Genomic DNA, 14,266 nt, shown 5'->3' with positions numbered 1-14,266 from the left:
AGGGGGGCTCGAGCCATCAGTGAGATACCACTCTTGAAGAGTTATAATTCTAACCTTGTGTCAGGACCTACGGGCGAAGGGACAGTCTAAGGTAGACATAATATATTGGGTGTAGGCCTACCAAAAGGTAACGGAGGCGTGCAAAGGTTTCCTCGGGCCGGACAGAGATTGGCCCTCGAGTGCAAAGGCGGAAGAGAGCTTGACTGCAAGACCCACCCGTCAAGCAGGGACGAAAGTCGGCCTTAATGATCCGACGGTGCCGAGTGGAAGGGTCGTCGCTCAACGGATAAAAGTTACTCCGGGGATAACAGGCTGATCTTCCCCAAGAGTTCACATCGACGGGAAGGTTTGGAACCTCGATGTCGGCTCTTCACCACCTGAGGCTGTAGTATGTTCCAAGGGTTGAGATGTTCTCCTATTAAAGCGGTACGTGAGCTGGGTTCAGAACGTCCTGATACAGTTCAGTCCATATCCGGTGTGGGCGTTAGAGCATTAAAAGGACCTTTCCCTAATACGAGAGGACCGGGAAGGACGCACCTCTGGTGTACCTGTTATCGTGCCCACGGTAAACGTTTGGTAGCCAAGTGCGGAGCGGATAACTGCTGAAAGCATCTAAGTAGTAAGCCCACCCCAAGATCAGTGCTCTCCTATTCCTACTTCCCAGAGCTCCTGATAGCACAGTTGAGGCTTCGACGGATTCTCTACCCCTAAGAGGTGAGCGACAGTAGTTTGGAAAGAGAAGGTCATGGCGAGACGAGTCGTTTATCAATACGATAAGTGCCAAGTGGAAGTGCAGTGATGTATGCAGCTGAGGCATCCTAACAGACCCACAGACTTGAACTTTGTTCTTAGATGGCCCGATCAATTCGATCAAGCACTCGCCATCCAATCCATTTTCATTGTTCAATTCTTTGACAACACGAAAAAACCATTGGTCAACTCTTTAACAACATGAAAGAACCAAAAACCCTGCCCTCCCTCTCTATCTATCTCTATCTAAGAGATGGAAGGGCAGAGGACTTTGGTGTTCCCTCTAGTTAAGAATAGGGGCCTCACAATCACTAGCTTATATGCCTTTCTCTCATGCCTTTCTTAGTTCGTGGTTCAATATTCTGGTGTCCAAGGATTAGAGGAACCACACCAATCCATCCCGAACTTGGTGGTTAAACCATACTACGGTGACGATACTGTAGGGGAGGTCCTGCGAAAAATATCTCGACGCCAGGATGATAAAAAGCTTAAGACCTCTCATTCTTATTACTTTTCAATATGAAAAAGTAATAAGAATGAAAAGGTCGTCTTATTTAAAAACCCAATTATGACATCCCTTCTCTCCCACTTCACACCTCGGGACGCACCGTTCTTATTCTTATAGAGAGAAACGAGCTTTCACATCTTCTTAACTCGAAATGGCTCGGGAGAGGAAAGGTTCCTTTTTTTTTAGGATACTCCCGGGAACAGATCCAGTGGAGGTGGGGTGGGGCCTGTAGCTCAGAGGATTAGAGCACGTGGCTATGAATCACGGTTTCGGGGGTTCGAATCCCTCCTCCCCCATAACCGACCCCAAAGGGAAGGACCTTTCCCCTTTGGGAGTAGGAAAATCATGATCGGGATAGCGGACCCAAAGCTATGGAACTTGGGTGTGGGTCTTTTGTCGAAGTGGAGTGGATCTTATTTTTTTTACATTTTTTCGTATATAAATTTTTTTTTGAATATAGTATTCAAAAGCCACCAACATATTTTTTGGTTTTATGCCACAAACCCCTTCCTCCGCCAGGCTTGGGTAGAATAGCAGAGCAAGTACAAGTATTAGTAGCATAGCAAAAATATGTTCCTCGTCATATCATTAATATGTTTTATGTTTGCTCGCGGTAATTGTAGCCTCTCGGGAGAATCAATGACTGCATCTTTGATGCATTGCTATTACATTCGAGAATTCTTAGTTGGCTAGTTGTAAATAGCTCCACACAAAAGATTATCCCGCACCTACACCGAGGTATTGACGGAGATTTTCAAATAGCGCAGAACAGAATGAGAATGTGATACGACGAGATAGAAAAAAAATAAGGAAAGGGGTCACTCACTTACCTACTCTTAATGGTCAAAGCGAGCCCCCTCATTCTAAATTAAAGAATGAAGAATGAATCCAATCTCCCCAAGTAGGATTCGAACCTACAACCAATCAGTTAAAAGCTGACCACTCTACCACTAAGCTACTGAGGAACGGAGACTTGATCTGATAGAGTTCAATTCCGGATCTCAAACCATGACCAATATGAGCTCGAAGCTTCTTTCGTAACTCCCGCAACTTCTTCATAGTGGCTCCCTTCCATGCCTCATTTAATAGGGAACCTCAAAGTGGCTCTATTTCATTATATTCCATCCATATCCCAATTTCATTCAGTTAATATCCCTTTGGTGTCATCAACATAAGAGATGTGGGTTCTAGTCATCTCTTTCATATATATGGAAAGTTAAAAAATCATCATATAATAATCCAGAAATTGCAATACAAAAGAAAAAGGGAGGTTTGTGATTATTTTTCAATCTTTTCTACTAGGTAATCTAGTATCCTTATGCATGAAGATAATCAATTCCATCGTTGTAGTTGGACTCTATTATGGATTTCTGACAACATTCTCCATAGGGCCCTCTTATCTCTTTCTTCTCCGAACTCAGGGTATGGAAGAAGGAGAAGAAGGAATCAAGAAGAAGGTATCAACAACAACTAGTTTTATTATGGCACAGCTCATGATGTTCATATCGATCTATTATACGCCCCTGCATCTAGCATTGGGTAGACCTCATACAATAACTGTCCTAGCTCTACCCTATCTTTTGTTTCATTTCTTCTGGAACAATCACAAACACTTTTTTGATTATGGATTGACTAGCAGAAATTCAATGCGTAATCTCAGTATTCAATGTGTATTCCTGAATAATCTCATTTTTCAATTATTCAACTATTTCATTTTACCAAGTTTAATGTTAGCTCGGTTAGTCAACATTTATTTGTTTCGATGCAACAACAAGATGCTATTTGTAACAAGTAGTTTTGTTGGTTGGTTAATTGGTCACATTTTATTCATGAAATGGGTTGGATCGGTATTAGTCTGGATACAGCAAAATAATTCTATTAGATATAATAAGTACCTTGTGTCAAAATTGAGAAATTCTATGGCTCGAATCTTTAGTATTCTCTTCTTTATTACCTGTGTCTACTATATAGGCAGAATGTCGTCACCTATTTTTACTAAGAAACTAAACGAAACTCCAGAAATGAAAGAAAGTGAGGAAGAAACAGATGTAGAAATAGAAAAAACTTCTTAAATGAAGGAGACTAAACAGGATGAAGAGGGATTCACCGAAGAAGATCCTTCTTCGTCCCTTTTTTCAGAAGAAAAGAAGGATCCGGAAAAAATCAAAGTGGATGAAATGGGAAAGATCCAAGTGAATGGAAAGGACAAAACAAAGGATGAATTTCACATGCACTTAAAAGAAGCATGCTATAAAATAGCCCAACTTCTTATTCTAGGAATTAAGATATTTCGAAGTTCGAAATACTTAAAGAAGAAAATAAAAACCTATTCTGGTTTCAAAAACCCCTTCTTTTTCTTCTTTTCTACTATAAACGTTGGAATCGTCCAACGCGATATATAAAAAGCAATCGGTTTGAAAATGCGGTAAGAAATGAAATGTCACAGTATATTTTTTATACATGCCAAAATGATGGAAAACAAAGAATTTCTTTTACATATCCACCTAGTTTATCCATTTTCTGGGAAATGATAAAAAGAAAGATTTCTTTGGCTACAATAGAAAAATTCTTATATGACGATGAACTATACAATTATTGGATTTATACGAACGAACAAAAAAAAAAAGAGCTTAAGCAATGAATTTGGTAATAGAATTACAGTTCTAGACAAAGGACTTTTTTATATAGATGTACTCAATAAAAAAAACTAGATTATGCTATGATAAAACTAAAATTAAAATTGAATATTTGTAAAAAAAAGAAATAAAATTGATACATAAGAAAAATACCAAAAAAAAATAAGAGATTCGCCCGCCCCCTACATATTTGATACTCTCGCCTACAAAAAAGCTTGTAACACCATAACCATTCGGAATTCCATCAATTATTCGTCTATCAAAAAATGAAACTAGTTCAGCCAAACCTCTTACACCCTTAATTAAAAATTTTGCGTAAAAAGCATCAATATAACTACGGTTAGCGGACCAATTATATACGATATTTATCATTTTGTCCCCCAAAATTCTTTTTTGCCCTCTTTTGTCAAATAAATTAATTAAGTCAAAATTTTTTGACGATGAATAAGCGGGTTTATAAAACAAAAAGGCTATAAATATTCCAAAAAAAGCTATACTAACGGAAAAAGTTGCATTTATAAAAAATTTATACCTGTCAACAGAATTTTTGGAATTTGAATCTAAAAGATTCATAGATGAGGTTAACCATTTAGTTAATATATCCAAAGCAATTCCTTCTAGATTGAATGGAATTCCTATGATTCCAATGAAGAAAGTAAACAGAATCAAAAAAATCAGAGTAAATAACATAGTATTATCGGATTCATGAGGATAGGTAGAAATATTCTTATTGTCAAAATCAATAATAGTAATAAAAGATCGACACATTTTTCTTAAATTTCCATTAATTTTAGGTTAATTTTTAAATTACCACCCAAAAATGTAACCATTTTTGAACTAACTACCCGTTTAATTTTTTATTTTAAATTACCACCCCTTAAGTTAAATAAATGCTCAGATCACCACCCATTTAAAAATCCGGTGGATTTTCCGTCTGTAGGTCCCACCTAACACTTTTTTGACCCTTTTGACTAATTTTTTCTTCGATTTTTCTATTTAAAAACGCTCTCTAAACTTTAATCACATTTCCTTTACCAAATTCTACCAAATTTCAAAGAGAAAAATGTGAATTGAAGTTAGAAGAACGTTTTTAAAGAGAAAATTTGGGGAAAAAATAAGTTAAAAGGGTCAAAATAAGCGCTAGGTGAGACCCACACACGGAAAATTCACCGAATTTTTAAAATGGGTGGTAATCTGAGCATTTATTTAATTCAAGGGGTAGTAATTTAAAATAAAAAATTAAACAGGTGGTTAGTTCGAAAATGATTACATTTTTAGGTGGTAATTTAAAAATTTTATTTAATTTTATTTTGGTATGATTTTTTCGAAAAAAGAGAAACCCTTTCCTTCTTATTCATTGTTAATAAGTTTAAAAAAGAAATTTTTGATTAATGCTTTTCAATCCTTCTTGACCTCAGAAAGATATTGAATAAAAAAAACTGGTTTTTTTTCCACTGTAATTTTTTAAAAAGCGGTTAAATGTCCTTCAAACGTAAGTAAATAGATTCTAAACATATAAAAAGCGGTTAATCCGACTGTGAAATAAACTATTATTGCAAAAATTTGTGAATACATCCAGCTATCATTAAGAATTTTGTCTTTGAACAAAAAACAAGCAAGAGGCGGAATACCACAAAGCGAAAGTGTACCTATTAAAAAAGAGGTTTTTGTAATTGGTACATGTTTTGTTAAACCCCCCATAAGAACCATATTCTGACTTTTATTCGAAGAATATCCAACAACAGTTTCCATTGAATGAATAAGAGATCCAGATCCTAAAAACAATAATGCTTTTGAATAAGCATGAGTAATCAAATGAAATAAAGCAGCTCGATAAGAACCCATACCTAGAGCTAACATCATATAACCCAACTGAGACATTGTAGAATAAGCTAAACTTATCTTAATATCTTTTTGAGCAAGAGCTAAGATTCCCCCTAGTAGTACTATTATTATACCTATAAAAGAAATTCCATACATTATGGAAGGTAGAATTAGGAAAAGAGGCAGCAGTCGAGCAACTAAAAAAACTCCCGCGGCGACCATGGTAGCAGCATGGATGAGAGTTGAAATATGAGTAGGCCCCTCCATAGCATCAGGTAACCATACATGAAGGGGAAATTGGGATGATTTAGCAACTGCACTGGTAAACAACAAGAAAGCACATAAAATACAAAATAAGGAATTCACCTCGTTATTATTAATTAAATTTTTGAATATTTCAAACAAATCTCGAAACTCGAAACTGCCTGTTATCCAATAAAAACCTAAAATTCCTAATAATAAGCCAAAATCTCCTACACGATTAGTCACAAACGTTTTTTGACAAGCATTTGCGGCAGTAGGGCGTGTGAACCAAAAACCTATTAATAGATACGAGCACATTCCAACTAATTCCCAAAAAAATATAAATCTAATATATATATATAAAGGGGAGTTTTTTCCCGAGTTTTTAGAGAGCCACGTAGGATCTAATTTTCTCAGCGCGCCATGTAGGATTATAAATCTTAGTAGTAGCCAATTAAATAAGAGATTATTAATTTCTTTTAGAATTAAATAATTTAAATGCCATGTAAGCAAAATTGGCGAATGAGATTTTTAAGTATAAATTAATTAAATATTATATATTATCTTTTAATATTAGGAATTTTATCTAAATATATAACAAATTTTAGGCTCATAAATACAAAAAAAAAAAAAAAAAAAAAACATTATTTAAAAAAAATCAAACAAACGGTGCATCGCTCGAGCTTCATCTAGTTTGTATTAAATTCGAACTAGTAACTAATCCCAGCATAGAAGTATTGAAAAAACTCATATACGCAAAAAATCTCAAATATCCTTGATCATGAGACATATAATTATCACTATAAAAATGAACCAGAATTGCAACAGTAGCTATTAACAATTACGTAATAGAAGTAAGTGGATCTATTAAGTAGCCAAATTATAAAGAAAAATCATTATTAATCGTCCAAGACCATAAATATTGAATAATAGAATTATTATTTATTTGTTGAATAGCCAGCTTCATGGAAAAAAGCATAACTATACTTAATAACAAAATATTCGAAAAAGCCCATATAGGTCGAAGATTTTTTGTTGCCATCAGAAAAAAGAAAAGTCCAGATCCTATTAACAAAGGAACTAGAAGTGGAAGGAGAGGTTTAATCCATGCATATTGGTATATATTTTCCATAATATAGTAGAATAGAAAAAATTTCTATTTAATTAATTTAAATTATATGTTTACCATTCACTGGCTCTTGTCTCTTTTGAAAGAAGTCAGTCAATAAACAAAACTTTTTGAAGCCTATGAAGTAGGAAACTAAAAGAAATTTCCCTTTTATTTTCATTTTAGTTATTTCAAATATATATTTAAAACTCAAAACATCCAAATTCGACTAAAAAAGACTATGAATCAGAAAATCGACTAAATATCTACTAAAGTCAATAATGAAAAAATCAATTTATTATTAATTAAAATAATAAATTGATTTTGTAGTTTATTTCGAATTATTACCTCATTTTTTGCAAAATGGTTTAATTGTTTTTCATTCCAACCAAAACTGTAGAAAAAGTCAATTTTAGTAATTATTTCTTTTTTTCTATATTCTTTTTTAGAATATCTGTTACTTTACTTTTTAGTTTCTATAACATAGAATAAAAAAATGCCTCAAATTATAGATCTTTTAAACAAATTCATTTATTGGGATCATTTCACTTTACAAAGAAATAAATAAAAGTTTTTCAATTAAGATCAGGGGTACATAAAATTTTGAATGTGATTTCTCACGTACATCGAAATTGAATCCAACACATAAAAAAAAAACAGGGATATAACTCGAAATTAGTATTCATTATGAAATTTTAATTAATCTTACTCGATTTCATATGAATTTTTTTATGGATATTCTACGCAGGAGAATTTTTAGTTTCTCCTAATCGAATATTTTCGATTATTTCTATTGAAATATAGAAAATTTATTTCTAGTTTCTATTTCTAGTTATCCTTTTCAATTTTTTTTATAAAAAAAATATCACCTAGAATCTAAATACATAGATAATTAATAGAAAATACGGATTCATTTGAACAATAGATGTCTTTCACATCCAACTATAACACTGAACAATGAATTTTTTAAATTTTAAATGGGAGTTCCAAAAAAAAAGTACTCCGATTTACAAAAAGCGTATTCGTAAAAATATTTGGAAAAAAGGGGGGTATTGGGCGGTATTAAGATCCTTTTCGTTAGCAAAATCTCTTTCTACCCACATTCTGCGCGTTCCTTTAAATTTCTACATCATGAATAAATTGTTAGTAAATTTAATAAAAAAAAAATTAAATAAAAATTAAATTAGATAAATGTAGATTTGATTTGGTCCAAACCCTCAGTTATGTGTACCTTTCACGCCTTGGTTTAAGGACGGAACCTAGGGTTAAGTATGGACTCCTTGGAGTGCTTAAAGGAAGCATGGTGTAATTAGGAATATAGGTTTAAGGCTTAGAATATGGGAGATAGAGAGAGAGAAAAGAATGATTTTTGGGGTAAAAGAGAGGAAGAGAGAAGGATTTGATGCCCTGAACTACAGAAAGGAGGGTCTTATTTATATGGAAAATGAGTAGAGGGAACACACGAAACCTTAAAAAGATAAAAAAAAAACCCAAAAATTAGCATCGCGACACGGCATAGAACACCGTGACACGGTGCCAGGCACCGTCAGATGGGGAAAATCCCGTGACACGGGGAAAATTGGAGTGACGCGGGACATATTTGACCTACGGGAAGTGAAAAAGCATGAAGGTTTTACACGGAAAAGACATGAGAAAACTGCGTGATACGGCACACGTACCGTGACACGGCAGTGTCCACCATGGCACGGTACAATACACCGTGTAACGATATGGGAAAACGCAAAAATTACACGGAAAAGGCACCGTGACACGGTGAGAAATATTGTGTCACGGTAGCAGGTACCGTGTCACGGCAACAGGTACCGTGCCACGGTGGAATTTGACGCTAAAAAATTTCAAAAATAGCACCGTGGCACGATGTACAGTACCATGCCACGGCACTTGGCACCGTGCCACGTCATCAGGCGTCGTGACACGGTGCTTTTGTACTGTGCACGGTAATTCCAGTTTTTTACACGTTTTTTAAATTGCGATAACTTTTCATCCGTAACTCAGAGTAAGGCATATAATATATCATTGGAAATATTATCAAGTCTACTTTCCAAAAAAATTAGAATAAGATCAAAATCATTTGTAGATTTGAAGATATGGCCGTTTAGTGGCAGGGTGTCAGTTTTGGGCCGAGTTTAGTGTTTTGCTCATATTTTTTTCATTATAGCTCGGAGTTAGGATTATGATATATGGTTAAAAAAAGCTTATTTCAAGGCCTATCCAAGAAAATAATAATTGGATCAAAATCATATAGATATAAGATCAGTTCAGCTCAGTTTTTTGATGTGGACTCGTAAAGTGGATAAAAAGTTATGGTTTAGGGAAATAAGCTAAATGGATTGGTTTATGAAATGTATTGGATAGAACATGGATTTAACCACTCCAAAGATTAAATACTCAACACAACCAATAATGGCGGTGAACGGTGTTCATCATCGAGTTTGGTTTTGGGGAGACAATTTTATGTGTCTGCAGCTGGTCAATTCCCTGCCTCCAAAACTTGAACCACCTGAACTCGAACTCAGTGAGGGATTGCTTCTCTTTCGCTGTAGAGTCCCAATCGATCCCCAAAATACTTTGGCGGACAATATCTTAATTTAGGAGATTGAACCCTATAGGGAATATTTCAAGCGTTAACCCCTAGCTTGAACCCCACTGTGATCATACACTAAAGTACGGTGGCGTCCAAAGGATAAGAAGATAGAGCAAAAGAGTCGCCAACAATTTTTTTTAGGAACTTGTAAACCGTTCACGAGGTGAAGGTTACACCCCTTAACGATCCAAGAGATCGTCAACTCCATAAGGTCTTGAACCAAATAGGGTTCGGGGATGAAGGTACAAATCCAACCTAAAAGAGATTGAACCTGCCCTAATAATAGGCCTCTACTTTATATAGATCGTATTTATGTGCGCTTTCTGACTAACATGCAATTAATAGGTTTAACCCTAAACCTGTTTATCTATGTTGGCTGAATATTAATGCACAAATAAGCCCTATTACTGGTTATCACTTGAATTATAATCAAATTAACCCTAAATAAGATTATTAATTATCTTATTAAGCGTGATTACAAGTACAAATTCCCTTTAAACATGCATAAAAGGTGTGATCAAGCAATAATAATAAATATCAAGCAACATAATAAATAATCATCAAAAAAATAATAATAAAAATTATAATCATAATAATTAAAATTATAATAATCATGTTAAAGCACAATAATAGCAAGATCCTAGGCATGATACTAACAAGATTAATAACAAACTCTAACATGTTACTAAACAATAAAAATCAAAGCTTTAACCCTAACATTATGCTAAGAATCATAAATATTAGGAAGAAAATGAACGGCATCATACTTTTAATCATACTTGATATTAAAGTTACCCTAGACATGATACTAGGAATATCATAATAACAACCTAAGCATGATTTCTACATCATAATATCAATAAAAACCATTTAAGTACTTACTTGGATGCCTCGTACCTCTTTTTAATAACAAAATACACACATTAATAACTTCAAGGAAAGTAATAAACAAAACAATTAAATTAAATAATTGAAAGAGAGATTTGGGACCAAACCCTCAAAAATTAAACCTTTCACGTCTAGGGCGAAGGCAACTTCGAATATGGCTAGGTGTTTCTAAATCTAATGAATGAGGAATTTTTATATTTGAGAGAAGGCTAGTTTAGAAAAGAGAGAGAAAAAGAGAGTAATCAAGAAAATCTTGATGAGAGTTGGTGAATGAAAACAGAGTTTTTAGGAGGCTATTTATAGAAAAAATCAGCCAAAAAGATAGAAAATCAAAAACAGAGTTCTGACGCGCAAAACCAGGTTAGCGCCAAACGCTGAAGCTAGCGCCAGACGCTAACGCTAGCGCCAGGCGCCAAGCGTAGAGTCAGGCGTTACAACTGGCGTTTGGCGCTGACTAAGAAATTGACGCGTTTTCTTAAAATCAGATAGAAATTGCCGTACAGGAGGATAATATCGTATTTTCCTCAAAAACGTTCTTTTATTCTGATTAAAACTCTAAAAAGTCAACAAAAGTCAATTTATCAATGCTAATTGAATTAGGAATGAAAAGAACCTTCTAGAAGAATATAGAAGACTAAAACCATTCCTAATTGCATTAGGAATGATAAATCTATATTAGGCCTTCCTCTAGATCATTGGGCCGCATATATGGCTCAAACCAGGCCCAGTTTAGTAATTTGGCCATAACTTCCTCAATATTCATCGAAATTGGGCTGATAATATATCGTTGGAAAGCTCTTTTCAAGCCCCATCCAACTACACTATTATTGGACCCATATGATGGACCAACCAAACTGGATTTGCAGTTTTCTTAAAATAGGTTTTCAAAAAAAGAGAGAAGAGAAAAGAAATTAAAACTATCCGCAACACTAAACTTTCCACACTTTCACATCATTCGATTATGATTCGACGTTAAAGATACTCATCATTGGGTTTGGTTTTGGGGAGACACAAATGGGTGTCTACAGAAGCCCCCACTTTGACTGAGTTTGGAGAAACGCAAGTTTCGAAAACAAAAGTCAAATTATCGATAGGGACGAAGAATGATTCAGAACGTTCTGCGATCCTAAATCACTCTTGCAACGCCGATACCTGCAAACTAGCGTTAGTTAAACAGATAAAAGAGTTAAGAAACGCGTATCTTGCACCGTCGAGCACACGTCTTTGAAAGTAACCGATTTGCTGCCGCTTTACTGTTTTGATGACCTTTTGCCAAGAGAATGTCATCCCGCTTTAAAACTTCTACGCTTGTAACAGTCTCCAATATCGAAGATTGCATCGCTTGAAACGACCTTCTTCCGCTTTGATAATATTCCACAAACCAGGGAACACTATCGAAGATTTCTTCGCTTGAAACAATCCTCTTCCGCTTTGTGACCATCTTCCACGTCTAAGGGAACATGATCGAAGACAACTTCGCTTGAAATCACCTTCAGTTGTTTTTGACAACTCTCCAGAATCTAGGGAACGTTGTCAAAGTTATCCTCTCTTGAAGGTATCCTCATTTGTTGCGATAATTTTCCAAAGGAAATTACCGAAGATCTCCGCTTGTCGATCTTTAAAAGTTCGCTTGAACTTTGCTTCCGCTATGCCTGTACGTTGGCGCTTTTACTACTTGAACCTGTATGTCGGTGCCCTTTGCTGAATGAATGAAACAATACTTTGGTGCCTTTTGCAAATGAACTAGTATGTCGGTGCCTTTTGCAATGTTCTAGTATGTCGGTGCCTTTTGCAATGAGCCAATTCTTAGGCGCTTTAAGTTAAGTGAGACGATCTTTCATCAGGTCGATCACTTTATGCAATCAAGCCGATTACTAAAAATCGTTTCAAATTGCTTAGAGGGGCTAACTAGCGTACCAAGGAACCCAAAATATATTACAAAAGGTTAGAACAACCGTACTAAGTGGCTAACCAATCTGGCGCCGCTGGAAAAACATCAGCGCCAATTAACTGGCTGTAGCGCTAGACGCTGGAGCTAGCGTCAGGCGCTAAAGCCTATCTACTGACACTAAGGTCTGGCTCTTGGCGCTAGAGTCGGGTTTTCCTTAAATACCTTCTCTTCCTCATTTCCGCTGCTGCTTGTTGCGTTTCTTGCTCGAGAAATCTCATAACTTCATTTGTTTCGTTCTTGTTCGTTTCTCAACCAAATTCGCTCAAATTTGTTGCAAATCAAAGCTTATTCCATCCATTTTCCTGATCTATGTAAGTTTTCTTCAAACTCACATCGGTTTTAATGAATTTTGCATGTGTTTATTCCCGAATTTCATGAAAATTCAAAACTTAGAATGATAAATTCTCTTTGTTTATCAAATTTTATGCCATGAAATTGCTTGATTATGTTTATATATTGCATTGGGAGTAATTTGAGATTTGTTTGACTCAATTTGGTGAAGAAATGAACAAATTGCCATTGTTGAACCTCTTAAGGTCGGGAATACAATGTGGCTTGTTCTTGATGTTTTTGTTAGCAATTCTTGTCCAATTTGTCACAATAATTACTGTAGTATTGCAAGAAATTATTTGATTGCTTGAAAAATGTCGTTATGCTCAATTTGAATTTGTGCTCTGTTTTAGTACTACGTACTCTGTTTTTTACGAACATAGTATCATGCGGCTAGGCGAACCTTAGATATTATAGAACCTTAATTTATGATAATTCTGCACAATGTATCATGGCTAGACAGAAAGGTTCCGGTTCACGGTCCCGAGACGTTCGACGGGAGCATGAGCCCGTAGAGGATGATGCTGAGCCGTCCACTTCGCTTGGTCGACTCCCCGAGTGGGATGAGCGGACCTTGTACTTTTCTCCCGTCCACCACATTCCTGAGAGGGTGAGACGGGGCATCACTGTTGGGTTCTGGTTGTGATGGCTTGGGTGATCTGTACAAGATGTACATCGCTAGAGACGATCAGATGAGACTTCGATGGGAGTCTTGCGGTCTTACTGCGCTGTACGAGACCTCCGAGGCCATGGTTTTCTCTAGCGGGGGTCACCATGTAGTTCGTGCTCTGGTGGAGTTCTTTTGGCACACCACCAACACTTTCCACTTTCCCTGGGGTAAGATGATGGTCACTCCTACCGACTTTAGTCTCATCACAGGACTAGAGTTTAGCTCTGTGCCACTGGCGTTTGACAACGGGATCAACGTCTTTTCCCCTGTGGTCGAGGAGTTGTTGGATCTGATTGCTATTCGGGCTCGAGCTGAGGTAGAGTCGACTCAGTTCAGTGCTAGGGGGATTCGCTGCTCGACTCTAGCAGCGGCTTTTAATTTGATGATGGTGCGACCACCCGAGAGCAGCGAGTGCGCATCTTTGCACTTATCTTGCTGTCAGGGACGTTCTCCCATGACAAGGGTAGTAGGACGCTGCTTTACTACCTTCCCGCCGTCCGCGATCTACACCGGATCAGGAATTATGACTGGGCCAGCTTGGCCTACGTTGATTTCATTCGAGCACTGCGGGACTCATGCCGACATCGGTCCTTTGGGTCGAATGTTGCTTTGTCCGGCTTTTGGAGGGTCGTAGAGGTAAACCTTATTCCCTATAAAGTTTTGCTCTACATCTTAGTTAGAACTTGCTGATAATTTTAGCTTCTTATAGATCTGGTTCTACGAGTATTTCCCCTCAGCTGCGCCGGTGTAGGC

The 14,266-nt window shown here is 36.3% G+C and overlaps 1 non-coding gene and 2 pseudogenes across 1 annotated transcript; 2 read left to right on the top strand and 1 right to left on the bottom strand.

The window, feature by feature from the left end:
* LOC145633612 (25S ribosomal RNA) overlaps positions 1-866 on the top strand; it is a 2,840-nt pseudogene extending 1,974 nt beyond the window's left edge.
* A 1,285-nt stretch (positions 867-2,151) lies between these two features.
* On the bottom strand, positions 2,152-2,223 carry TRNAK-UUU (transfer RNA lysine (anticodon UUU)). Its single transcript has one exon. It is a non-coding gene; the product is annotated as a tRNA-Lys (tRNA).
* A 357-nt stretch (positions 2,224-2,580) lies between these two features.
* Positions 2,581-14,266, top strand: part of LOC145632745 (protein TIC 214-like) — a 109,219-nt pseudogene continuing 97,533 nt past the window's right edge.

The sequence above is a fragment of the Chenopodium album genome, chromosome 5 (genome assembly GCF_948465745.1).
Source record: "Chenopodium album chromosome 5, dcCheAlbu1.1, whole genome shotgun sequence".
NCBI lineage: Eukaryota > Viridiplantae > Streptophyta > Magnoliopsida > Caryophyllales > Amaranthaceae > Chenopodium > Chenopodium album.
The sequence above is the reverse complement of the archived record's forward strand: the minus strand, read 5'-3'. Positions and strand labels throughout refer to the sequence as shown.